The sequence below is a fragment of the Lathyrus oleraceus genome, chromosome 6, assembly GCF_024323335.1.
Source record: "Lathyrus oleraceus cultivar Zhongwan6 chromosome 6, CAAS_Psat_ZW6_1.0, whole genome shotgun sequence".
In the NCBI taxonomy this organism is placed as follows: domain Eukaryota; kingdom Viridiplantae; phylum Streptophyta; class Magnoliopsida; order Fabales; family Fabaceae; genus Lathyrus; species Lathyrus oleraceus.
The window spans coordinates 274,484,175-274,498,420 of record NC_066584.1 but is presented as its reverse complement, the minus strand read 5'-3'; positions in this window follow the sequence as shown (position 1 = coordinate 274,498,420).

The window sequence follows — 14,246 nt, the reverse complement described above, 5'->3', positions numbered from 1 at the left end:
TTACTCTTGAAGGAAGTATGCCAAATAGGTTTTAACGTCAAACATCATACTCGCTAACATCACCAAAAACTTGGGGAGTGAGCAAGAATCCAAAATAACCTCTCCAATAAAGACATTATTCATGTTCTCCCTCACAATAATAATCCTTTGGTCATCACCGTGCAATACGATGATTGAGATGTAAAGTGAGTATTAGTCAACCTTGGAAGCTCAACAAATGTCTTATTATGAAGCCCCTTATAGGGGCTCCAGCTTGATCTAGACAACATCCCAACATTCTAAGGTTCTATGGTTGGTCTATCAGGCGAAGTAGTACAAGTAAAGGGTTAAGAATACTCGAAATGAAGTTTGGTTCAAAGTCAAGCACAAAATAATTAAATTAAAGTATCTCGTGGTGGACGCCTTGTCTCCATACGATGTCGTCCTGGGGAGGCCCACTCTCAACTTTCTAGGGGTAGTCTATCCACCCTTCATTTGAGCCTAAAGTATTTGTTAACTGATGGACAAGTTAGATTAGTTCAAGGGGACCAAGAGGTCACCCATGAATGCTATCTGAGAAAATTTGAAATAAGAAGCGAGCACATCGCCCCAAGCGTTTCCTATAACACTTTACCTCCCAACTCGATAAATAATCAAATAAAACATGTAAAATGTAACACCCTTCTAAAATACCCCAATTATTTAATTAAAATAACAATATGTCAATCAGAGTAATATGCAATCAAGGGTGTCACACAGTTACTTCACACCAATCACCAATATAACGGTCATGCTCTTTTATTAAATCAAAACATAAGCATTTGCATAAGACGCAGCGGATAGAAATCTCATCAATCATGTAAAACATTACATGTAAAATGGTTCATAATCAACAATAAAACATTTGAAACGAGTTAAAACACCCCATCCCGATGTTACATCTATCAGAGCACGACCCACTAAGGAGACTACACTAGACTCCAAGCATTAGCTTCTACTCAACTCATTGCTCGTTACCTGAAAAATAGTTGTAAGGGTGAGTTCCTCAATCGATATAACAAGCATTATAAAACATCATGTAATGCTAAGTAAATAACACGTTTCATCACCCAAATCAGATTACACATTCAGTAACAGCAATGTCAACTCAATCATACTCAACATCAACACAACACACAACACACAACACGTGTATAATACTGGAATACATCCATTCATATTATACGCCATATATCAATTATGCAATGAGACTCCATGCATGCGGTACCGACTCTTTATGAACATATAGTTCACCTCACCGTCCAAATCCAGGCACGGCTACCAAGCCCACTAGTCCCACTCATTTGAGACCTAGTGACTCACTCACTAATTCCTCACCATGGGAATTAGCTACCACCCCAAATGGGCCATGCTATGCACGCTAATCACCTAGCATGCAAACATCAACAACAGTCTAAAATGACTAACTCACTAATTCCTCACCGTGGGAATTAGCTACCACCCTAAAGGCCACAATATGCATGCTAATCATCTAGCAATGCAACATCAACAACAAATCCACAATGGACATATGCTCACACTCTAAGCCATACAACAGTCCATTCACAATTGCATACTTACCATGTATATTCACAACATTATGCGTACTATCAACATCATCAACACATGTATCAAAACATCATATCATGTCAAATAATTAACCACAGTATTAACACACTCTACTAATACCTATACTGCTCAAATAGCGGGAATTAATCCCTATCACATCATACACTACCATAGGCCAAACATCAATTATGTACACAACATTAAAATGTCAATTTTCTCACTTTTCAACAGTGTTAACCGGTTAACGCCCTGGGTTAACCGGTTAACGCAGGACAGAACACGCTTTCTGGCAAAACTCAACAGTGTTAACCGGTTAACGCCCTGGGTTAACCGGTTAACGCAGGCAAAACAGCACTAATTTCACAATTCGCAACAGTGTTAACCGGTTAACGCCCTGGGTTAACCGGTTAACGCAGACAAAACAGCAGTTCCTGCGCTAACACAAAGCAGAATGCAGAATTCTCCGCATTTTCCGCCGTTGGAGGACTTCCGGACCTCCGATTCCAATTCCGTAAAAACTATACGTTAGGGAAATTACAACACACTCAATTACAGGTTCAATTTCAGTTTTTACACAACATATCCATCACAATTTTCAGCATTCGACAATCCCAATTAGGGTCAATTCAACGGTTTATCACTACCCATTACATGCTAACCCATAATACCCATTAAACGACGATAACCCCCCTTACCTGAGTTAATCCGGAAATCTCTAAGCTCCAAGCTCTTCTCTTCTCCAATCTTCTTCCTCTTGCTCTGCCTCTTTGCCCTTTCTCCTCTTTCTCAATCGCTTCTCTGTTTCACGTGAAAACCTTTTCTTTACCAAAATGGGCTCTTTTTCTTTATTTCACACTTATATATTTTCCAATTTATTTTATTATCCCAATAAAATAATAATTCAATAATTCCAAAATAATAATAATAATAATCCAATTATCTAATTAAATTAATAAATATATTATTAACTTAATTTAAATAATTACCATATTATTATCGGGGTGTTACAACTCTCCCCCACTAAAAGAGTTTTCGTCCTCGAAACATACCTCAATCGAATAACTCAGGATAAGACTCCTTCATCTGACTCTCCAGTTCCCAAGTCACATTGCCACCTGCTGGTCCTCCCCAAGCTACCTTCACCAAGGCAATCTCTTTACCCCGCAACTGCTTCAATTCTCGATCCTCGATCCTCATAGGCGATGTTTCAACAGTCAGGTTATCTCTCACCTGTACATCATCTACTTGGACTACATGCGACGGATCATGAATGTATCTCCTCAACTGAGACACATGAAAAACCTCATGCAAATTTGCAAGTGATGGCGGTAAAGCGATACGATAGGCTACCTCCCCTATCCTCTCCAAAATCTGATAAGGACCAATAAATCGAGGTGTCAACTTCTTTGACTTCAAAGCTCGACCAACACCAGTTATCGGAGTAACACGAAGAAACACATGATCTCCCTCTTGGAACTCAAGTGACTTCCTCCTCTTGTCGTGATAACTCTTCTGACGACTCTGAGCAATTCTCATCTTCTCCTGAATCATCTTAATCTTTTCCGTAGTCTGTTGAACAATCTCCGGTCCAACCACAGCACTCTCACCGGACTCATACCAACATAAAGGTGTCCGACATCTCCTACCATACAAAGCTTCAAACGGTGCCATACCAATGCTCGAATGAAAACTATTGTTGTAGGTAAACTCAATCAAAGGTAAATAACAATCCCAAGCACCTCCCTTTTCCAAAACACAAGCTCTCAAAAGATCCTCTAGTGACTGAATCGTCCTCTCAGTCTGACCATCAGTCTGCGGATGATATGCAGAACTCAATCTCAGCTTAGTTCCCAAAGCCCTCTGCAAACCTTCCCAGAACTTCGATGTAAATCTAGGATCTCTGTCCGAAACAATACTAGACGGAATACCATGCAAACTTACAATCTTCTCAATATACAACTCGGCTAATCTCTCTAACGGATAATCCATTCTGATCGGAATGAAATGAGCCGACTTCGTCAATCTATCCACAATCACCCAAATAGCTTCAAAATTCTTATTTGTCCTCGGCAAACCAGACACAAAATCCATACTGATACTATCCCACTTCCACTCTGGAATAGTCAACGGTTGCATTAGCCCAGACGGCTTCTGATGCTCAATCTTCGACTTCTGACAAGTCAAACAGGAATAAACAAAACTCGCAATTTCTCTTTTCATTCCCGGCCACCAAAATAACTTTGTCAAATCATGATACATCTTCGTAGCTCCAGGATGAATACTCAGGCCACTACGATGTCCTTCCTCTAGAATACTCTTCTTAAGTTCGGTAACGTCCGGAATACACACCCGATTACCAAATTTCAAAACACCATTCTCATCAACTCTGAATTCACCACCTTGACCTTGATTCACTAAAGTCAACTTATCAACCAAAAGCATATCGGATTTCTGACCCTCTCTAATCTCATCCAGAATACCACTCGTTAATTTCAACATTCCCAATTTAACACTATTGTGAGTACTCTCACACACCAAACTCAAGTCTCTAAACTGCTCAATTAAATCCAGTTCCTTAACCATTAACATAGACATATGCAATGATTTCCGACTCAATGCATCAGCTACTACGTTTGCTTTACCCGGATGGTAATTCAAACCAAAGTCATAATCCTTCAGAAATTCTAACCATCTCCTCTGTCTCATATTCAGCTCTTTCTGATCAAACAAATACTTCAAACTTTTATGGTCACTGAAAACTTCAAATCTTGACCCGTACAAATAGTGTCTCCATAACTTCAGAACAAATACCACAGCTGCCAACTCTAAATCGTGCGTCGGATAGTTCCTCTCATGAACTCTCAGTTGTCTCGAAGCATAAGCTATAATCTGCTTATTCTGCATCAACACACCACCCAAACCCAACAATGAAGCATCACAGTAAATTTCAAATGATTCCGACGGACTCGGTAATATCAGAATAGGAGCAGTAGTTAACCTTCTCTTTAACTCTTGGAAACCTTCTTCACATTTTGAGTCCCAAACAAACGCTTGCCCCTTTCTAGTCAACATCGTCAACGGTAACGCCAACTTAGAAAATCCCTCAATGAACTTCCTATAATAACCAGCCAAGCCAAGAAAACTTCGAATCTCAGCAACAGACTTCGGAGCTTCCCACTTAGACACCGCTTCTATCTTAGAAGGATCAACAGCAACACCACCTCTTGAAATCACATGACCAAGAAAACTAACCTCCTCTAACCAAAATTCACACTTAGACAGTTTAGCAAATAACTTCTTTTCTCGGAGAACTTCTAAAACCACTCTCAAATGCTCAGCATGCTCTTCCTCAGATTTCGAATACACCAAAATATCGTCAATAAACACCACAACAAACTGGTCTAGATACGGATGGAAAATCCTATTCATATACTCCATAAATACTCCAGGCGCATTAGTCACACCAAAAGGCATTACAGAATACTCATAATGTCCATACCTTGTTCTGAAAGCAGTCTTCTGAATATCCTCAGTTTTCACACGTATCTGATGATACCCAGATCTCAAATCTATCTTGCTGAACACACTCGCACCAACCAATTGATCCATCAAATCATCAATCCTCGGCAAAGGATACCGATTCTTGATCGTCACTTTATTCAGTTGCCTGTAGTCCACACACAACCTCATAGTACCTTCTTTCTTCTTAACCAATAACACTGGTGCACCCCACGGTGACACACTCGGACGAATAAATTTCTTATCCAACAGATCTTCCAACTGACTCTTCAATTCAGTTAACTCAACAGCAGACATACGGTACGGAGCCATCGATATCGGTCTAGTACCAGGTACCAAATCAATCGAGAACTCAACTTCACGCTCTGGTGGCAATTCATTCACTTCTTCAGGAAACACATCAGGAAAATCACACACCACGGCTAGATCACAAATCACCAGTTTATCTTTAGCCTCCAAAGTCGCTAACAGCATAAACAACTCTGCCCCATCTGCTACTGCCTCATCCACTTGTCTCGCTGATAGAAACAAATCCTTTCCTTCCTCAACCTCAGGAAATATCACAGTCTTATCAAAACAATTGATAGAAACTCGGTTAAACACCAACCAGTTCATACCCAGGATAACCTCAACCTGTACTAGTGGAAGACACACAAGGTCCATTCCAAAGTCTCTACCAAAAATACTCAAAGGACAATTCAAACAAACTGAAGTAGTAGTCACTGAACCCTTTGCAGGAGTATCAATCACCATACTACCATGCATCTCAGATATTTCTAACTTAAGTTTCACAGCACAATCCAAAGATATAAAGGAATGAGTAGCACCGGTGTCAATAATAGCTACAAGAGGAAAGCCATTAATATAACACGTACCTCGGATCAAACGATCATCTGCAGAAGTCTCAGAACCCGATAAAGCAAAGACCTTGCCTCCCGACTGGTTCTCTCTCTTCGGCTTAGGACACTGTGGACTGATATGACCCACCTCTCCACAGTTGAAGCAAGTCACAGTCTTCAACCGGCACTCTGCAGCCAAGTGACCACCTTTTCCACACTTAAAGCACTTCTTCTCATTACTGGTACACTCATGGATACGATGTCCAGCCTGACCACATCTGTAACACTTAGCAGGGGCACTGGAGTCTCCCCCACTAGGCCTCTTCATCCCACTCTGCCTCTGGAAACCTTTGCCAGCTGCATACGGTTTTCCACGATCATTCTGATTCTTGCCTCTTATATCAACCCTTTGCTGATAACTCTCTGCTCTGGCTTTGGAATCCTGTTCAAAAATCCTGCAACAGTCAACCAAGTCAGAAAACACTCTGATCCGCTGATATTCAATAGCCTGTTTGATCTCGGGACGCAACCCGTTCTCAAACTTCACACATTTCGAAAATTCTCCAGCAGCCTCACTATAGGGAGTGTAATACTTCGACAGCTCTGTGAACTTAGCAGCATACTCAGTAACCGACCGATTGCCCTGCTTCAATTCCAAGAACTCTATCTCTTTCTTTCCTCTTACATCCTCTGGAAAGTACTTCCTCAGGAATCTCTCTCTGAACACAGCCCAAGTGATCTCAGCATTTCCAGCAGATTCCAACTCAGTGCGGGTAGCAACCCACCAATCATCTGCTTCCTCTGACAGCATATGCGTACCGAACCTGACCTTCTGGTTATCGGCACACTCAGTTACTCGGAAGATCCTCTCGATCTCCTTCAACCACTTCTGAGCGCCATCTGGATCGTATGCTCCCTTGAACATTGGAGGATTGTTCTTCTGGAACTCACTCAATTGACGAGCAGCTCCCATTCCCACAATATTCGGATTCTCTCCAAGTACTCCAGCTAGCATACCCAGAGCCTCAGCAATCGCAGCATCGTCTCTACCTCTTCCAGCCATCTCTATTCTGAAAACCCAACAAGCCAAACAATAAGTACTGATAGGGTTACACAACACCTATCCCGTACAGGGAAACAGAATAATTACGACTCGACTCGACCGACTACGCTCTGATACCACTAATGTAACACCCTTCTAAAATACCCCAATTATTTAATTAAAATAACAATATGTCAATCAGAGTAATATGCAATCAAGGGTGTCACACAGTTACTTCACACCAATCACCAATATAACGGTCATGCTCTTTTATTAAATCAAAACATAAGCATTTGCATAAGACGCAGCGGATAGAAATCTCATCAATCATGTAAAACATTACATGTAAAATGGTTCATAATCAACAATAAAACATTTGAAACGAGTTAAAACACCCCATCCCGATGTTACATCTATCAGAGCACGACCCACTAAGGAGACTACACTAGACTCCAAGCATTAGCTTCTACTCAACTCATTGCTCGTTACCTGAAAAATAGTTGTAAGGGTGAGTTCCTCAATCGATATAACAAGCATTATAAAACATCATGTAATGCTAAGTAAATAACACGTTTCATCACCCAAATCAGATTACACATTCAGTAACAGCAATGTCAACTCAATCATACTCAACATCAACACAACACACAACACACAACACGTGTATAATACTGGAATACATCCATTCATATTATACGCCATATATCAATTATGCAATGAGACTCCATGCATGCGGTACCGACTCTTTATGAACATATAGTTCACCTCACCGTCCAAATCCAGGCACGGCTACCAAGCCCACTAGTCCCACTCATTTGAGACCTAGTGACTCACTCACTAATTCCTCACCATGGGAATTAGCTACCACCCCAAATGGGCCATGCTATGCACGCTAATCACCTAGCATGCAAACATCAACAACAGTCTAAAATGACTAACTCACTAATTCCTCACCGTGGGAATTAGCTACCACCCTAAAGGCCACAATATGCATGCTAATCATCTAGCAATGCAACATCAACAACAAATCCACAATGGACATATGCTCACACTCTAAGCCATACAACAGTCCATTCACAATTGCATACTTACCATGTATATTCACAACATTATGCGTACTATCAACATCATCAACACATGTATCAAAACATCATATCATGTCAAATAATTAACCACAGTATTAGCACACTCTACTAATACCTATACTGCTCAAATAGCGGGAATTAATCCCTATCACATCATACGCTACCATAGGCCAAACATCAATTATGTACACAACATTAAAATGTCAATTTTCTCACTTTTCAACAGTGTTAACCGGTTAACGCCCTGGGTTAACCGGTTAACGCAGGACAGAACACGCTTTCTGGCAAAACTCAACAGTGTTAACCGGTTAACGCCCTGGGTTAACCGGTTAACGCAGGCAAAACAACACTAATTTCACAATTCGCAACAGTGTTAACCGGTTAACGCAGACAAAACAGCAGTTCCTGCGCTAACACAAAGCAGAATGCAGAATTCTCCGCATTTTCCGCCGTTGGAGGACTTCCGGACCTCCGATTCCAATTCCGTAAAAACTATACGTTAGGGAAATTACAACACACTCAATTACAGGTTCAATTTCAGTTTTTACACAACATATCCATCACAATTTTCAGCATTCGACAATCCCAATTAGGGTCAATTCAACGGTTTATCACTACCCATTACATGCTAACCCATAATACCCATTAAACGACGATAACCCCCCTTACCTGAGTTAATCCGGAAATCTCTAAGCTCCAAGCTCTTCTCTTCTCCAATCTTCTTCCTCTTGCTCTGCCTCTTTGCCCTTTCTCCTCTTTCTCAATCGCTTCTCTGTTTCACGTGAAAACCTTTTCTTTACCAAAATGGGCTCTTTTTCTTTATTTCACACTTATATATTTTCCAATTTATTTTATTATCCCAATAAAATAATAATTCAATAATTCCAAAATAATAATAATAATCCAATTATCTAATTAAATTAATAAATATATTATTAACTTAATTTAAATAATTACCATATTATTATCGGGGTGTTACATAAAACACATATGTCCTCCAAGTAGGATGCTACTCAACAACAAATAAACCATATTTGAACCACATAATTAAAAATGAAATCTTTTGATAAGCAGCGGAAAGTTAGAAAATAGTCGGCATAGAAATCCCCAACAACATTATTAGTTTGAAAAGTGGTTCATCATAAAAAATCAAAGGAAAGATATGTAACATAAAATAAATAACATAAGAACCTATTTCCCTCGTGTTACACATCAGAGTGACTCAAACTATCAGACTCGATTGACAAACATCTAAAGAGGCATAACATCGTCCTCAATCTCAAGCTCCTACTTAGGTATCTGATTGTATGTACTCCAAGGAAGCACAAACATAACAACACAAAGGGGGGGTGAGAATACGTTAAAAAAAGAATTGGTACACAACATAATCAAAGTGGATTCCTACATCATAAGTCAGGCATATATCAAACATGCACCACAACAACATGTATACATATTTCACTCTAATCACTATAAATCACCAACCACACAAATCATACAAAAGTATCCATCAATGTACAAACATCTCATTTTCACAATCATTATGTAGTGCAATGCAACATCGACTCAATTCATGTTTGTCACGACCTCCACTCTGAACCGGACTCACAAACTCAATTCTTTATGCATGCGGTGCTAACTCAATATTTGCTTCTTCCACCGAGCCTCCACTCTGAGTTTGGGATAAGTCACTAGTCCCCACTCTGAATTCGTGACTCTCCTATTTGGTTATTCATATGAACGAGGTCCTAATCAATTACGAACCATGAACCCCAATATATGATCTCCAAGCCCTCACTTTGAGCTTGGGACAAGTCACTAGTTCCCACTCTGAAGTAGTGAACACGTCTCTTTCACAACTTCGATAACATATGATGCATGGAATATAGTAATGTAATAACAACAGCACAACAAATGAATACAACCCTATTGTGAATGTAAACATCACACAACGACAACAACATACAAATGACTACAACCCTACTTTGACCGTTATAAATCATGCAACAACAACATTATAGCAATGAGTACAACCCCACCATGACTATAAATAATCATGCATTAAATGCATCACCGGTAGTTCTCATTCGAACTACTCATCTCATCAATCGTCAGCAAATATGTATAAGAAATCATGTAATTAAACTTGGATTTCACAACATCAACACCACATCCAATACATATCCACACACATCACTCAATCATGTTAAATCATTTTAACATTGATTCATCATTAAGCATGTATAATAATCCACACAATTATTCACACATTCACACATTTAACATACATCCACACATCATTAAAACATGTCAATTCATCTCACAAGGCACTACCATAATGTAACTCTGTATGTTAGCTTTATAACGCTTCAAACTGTGCCTCAATTTAATTCTCGAAACTCAAGTTATTACAATTTGAGTCGCGAACAACAACTATGTGTTGTCATGCTCGCCAGGTGAGCTCGTTGGGCGAGGTCGTCCATACACGCAACACCAAAAACACGACTTTTGCACTATAGAATCTTCAAACTCCTCAAATCCAATCCCAAACATCCTAAATCAATCCAGAATAGATACATATATGATTAACACATATTAGCATATTATTTCCCATTAAATTAACATGTTATTTCATTATCTAACCATAAAAATTTAGATTCATAATCATACCTAAAAACTCCTCAATTCCAACACTAACAATCCATTTGTGAGATATTGGATCGAATTCTATTATGGTCGAAGGGTAGCTTCTTGATTTGATAATCCGACAAGATCATTAGCATGCCGTCGAAGTCTGTTCACATGTTGTAGTCAAAGTATGCTAGGATTGTTAGCATGTTGAATTGGACCTGTTTGTTATGCCCAATTGTTTAAGTTAGCTTATTTTCTAAGGTAGCTTGTGTAATGGGCTTATGTGTAAAAGCCCATTAGTTTAGTGTGTTAGTTTTCTTATAAACAACTTACTAATCTCTCATCATTGTATAACGTAAATCCTAATTAGGGTGAGAGAGGTTATTTGTTATTTTGCAACACTTGTAATCTTATTTCAAAGAGAAAGTAAAAAATAACAATTTATAACCAATTTGTTGTGTTCTTCTTGCTTCCTTTTTTTTCACCCTTGTAAGTTTCTTGTCGATCAAGAAATCGATTATACTTTGTTATTCCGGTATCGTTTTCACAATACCATTCATGAGCAATTTCTCATAGACAATAATCATACAACATCAAGCATGAATTTCATGTTAATTCATGGCATAAAAGCATAATCATATTCATTGAATTTATCAAACAATCAATCAAAAGAGAAAGAAAAAAACCTATTAGAGGTTAAAGGAAACATCTCTAGTCTTTCATGATTAAGGAACCCTTATATGAATAATATTCCCCTTACCTTGTAATTCTAGCAAAACAGAAGCAAGTAAGCTCCTATGATTTTTGCTTCTCAAACCCTAGCTCTCCCTTCCAATGTTCTTGCTCTCTATTCTCCTCTTTTCACGTACTGACAAAAATGTTCTAAAATCCTAATTTCTCTAATTTTTTTTTGAATATATAATATTCTAACTTCTCATAATTCAGTTTTTGGCCAAACTAAAATTCAACTTTCCTCCACTAACCACCTAATTCTATATTTTTACAAAATTGACCCAACTCCTCATATTCTATTAATTTCTAATTATTTTATTAATTAAATCTTACTAAAACTAATTAATTAAGCAAAATTCCCTAAAAATACTACTCACCGGCCAAACCACCCAAAATCACACAAAATAACTATTTAAATACATCACCCAATTAAATCAAATAAATAAATAAATAATTAAATTGGGGTGTTACAACTATCCTCACTTAATGGATTTTTGCCCTAAAAAATTACCTGACAGGAAAGCTCAGGATAAGACTTTCTCATCCTACTCTCGAGCTCCCCACGTCACACAGCCACCAACAGGACCTCCCCAAACAACCTTCACTTAAGCGATCTCTTTGCCTCGTAAGTGCTTCACTTCATAATCTTAATCCTCAATGGTAAAGTCTTAATTGTCAAGTTCTCTCTAACTTATACATCATCCAACTAGATCACATGAAACGAATCAGGAATGTACTTTTTCAGATGAGACACATGAGACACATCATAAAGATTCAAAATATATGGCGGTAACACAACTCGGTATGCCACCTCTCATACCCTTTAAAGAATCTGAAAGGGACCAATGAAACATGGCGTAAGCTTCTTAGACTTCAACGCACGACCAACACTAATTACCAGAGTAACTCTCATGAACACATGATCTCCCTCTTGGAACTCAAGTATTTTCCTCCTCTTGTCATGATAGCTCTTCTAATGACTATGTGAAGTTTTCATCTTCTTTTGGATCATCTTGATCTTCTCAGTAGTTTGTTGCACTATCTCATGTCCAAGAACCACACTCTTACCAAAATCATACCAACACAAATGTGTCTTACACCTCTTACCATATAATGCCTCAAACGGTTCCATTCCAATGCTAGAATGTAAAATTTTGTTTTAGGTGAACTCAACTAACGACAAGTAATTGTCTCAGTTACCTCCCTACTCTAAAACACACACTCTCAGCAAATCCCCCAAAGAATGGATAATCCTCTTTGTCTCACCATCTTCCTGAGGATGATAAGCAGAACTGAACTTCAACTTAGTACCCATAGCTTCTTGCAAACTCTGCCAAAACCTCGATGTAAACCTCAGATTTCTATCCAACATAATGCTTGACGGAATACCATGCAAACTGACAATCTTCTCAATATACAACTGAGCCAACTTCTGCAAAGGATAACTGGTCTTAATCAGTATGAAATGAGCCGATTTAGTCAGTCTATCAACAATCACCCAAATCGAATCACATCCCTTCGTCGTCTTCGGAAAACTTGTCACAAAATCCATGGAAATGTTGTCCCACTTCCACTCAGGAATGCTCAACGGTTGCATCAAAACTGACGACTTCTGATGTTCAATCTTCAACTTATGGCAAGTCAAACATGCATACACAAACTTAACTACTTCCTTCTTCATTCCTAGCCAGCAAAACATTTTCTTCAAGTCTTGATACATTTTTGTGGCACCAAGATGACTACTCAAACCACTTCTATGTCCTTCTTCAAGAATGCTCTTCTTAAGCTCTAGGACACCTGGGACACAAATCCTATTTGTGAACCTCATCACACCATTTTCATCGATTCTAAAGTCACCTCCTTTTCCCTGATTAATTAACACAAGACGATCAACAAATCCCAAATCAACTTTTTGACCTTCTTTGATCTCTTCAATGATACCACTAGTCAGCTTCAACATGCCCAACTTCACGCTACTAGGAGTTTCTTCACATATCAAGCTCATATCTCTGAATTGTTCAATCAATTTTAACTCTCGAGCCATCAACATCGACATATGAAGCGACTTCTTGCTCAAAGCATTAGTTATGGCATTAGATTTACCAGGATGGTAACTCAAACAAAAATCATAATCTTTCAGGAATTCGAACTATCTCTTATACCTCATATTCAGCTTCTTATGGTCGAAGAGATACTTCAGACTCTTGTGATCACTAAACACCTAGAATATGGAACCAAACATATAATGCTTCCAAAGTTTCAATACAAACACCATGGCTACTAACTCTATATCACATGTAGGATAATTCCTCGCATGGACCCTTAACTGTTTAGACGCATAAGCCATAACCTGGCCATTCTACATCAATACACCACCAAGAGCCATCTTAGAAACATCAAAATACACAACAAAGGATTCACTTGGACTCGGAAAAACCAAAACTGGAGAAGACGTCAACCTATTTTTAAGTTCTTGAAAACTCTCTTCACATTGAACACTCCACACATACGCTTGGCCTTTTCGAGTCAGTTGATTCAAAGGAATATCTAACTTCGAAAATCCTTCGATAAACCTTCTCTAGTAACCAGCCAAACCAAGAAAACTTCTTATCTCAGTAACAGACTTCAGAGTCTCCCATTGCAACACAACATCGATCTTTGACGGATCAACAACAATACCACCACTAGAAATCACATGACCAGGGAAACTCACTTCTTTCATCCAAAACTCACACTTAGATAACTTTGTATACATCTTTTTATCCTTCAAGGTCTACAACACAACTCTTAGATGCTCCACATGCTCTTCAT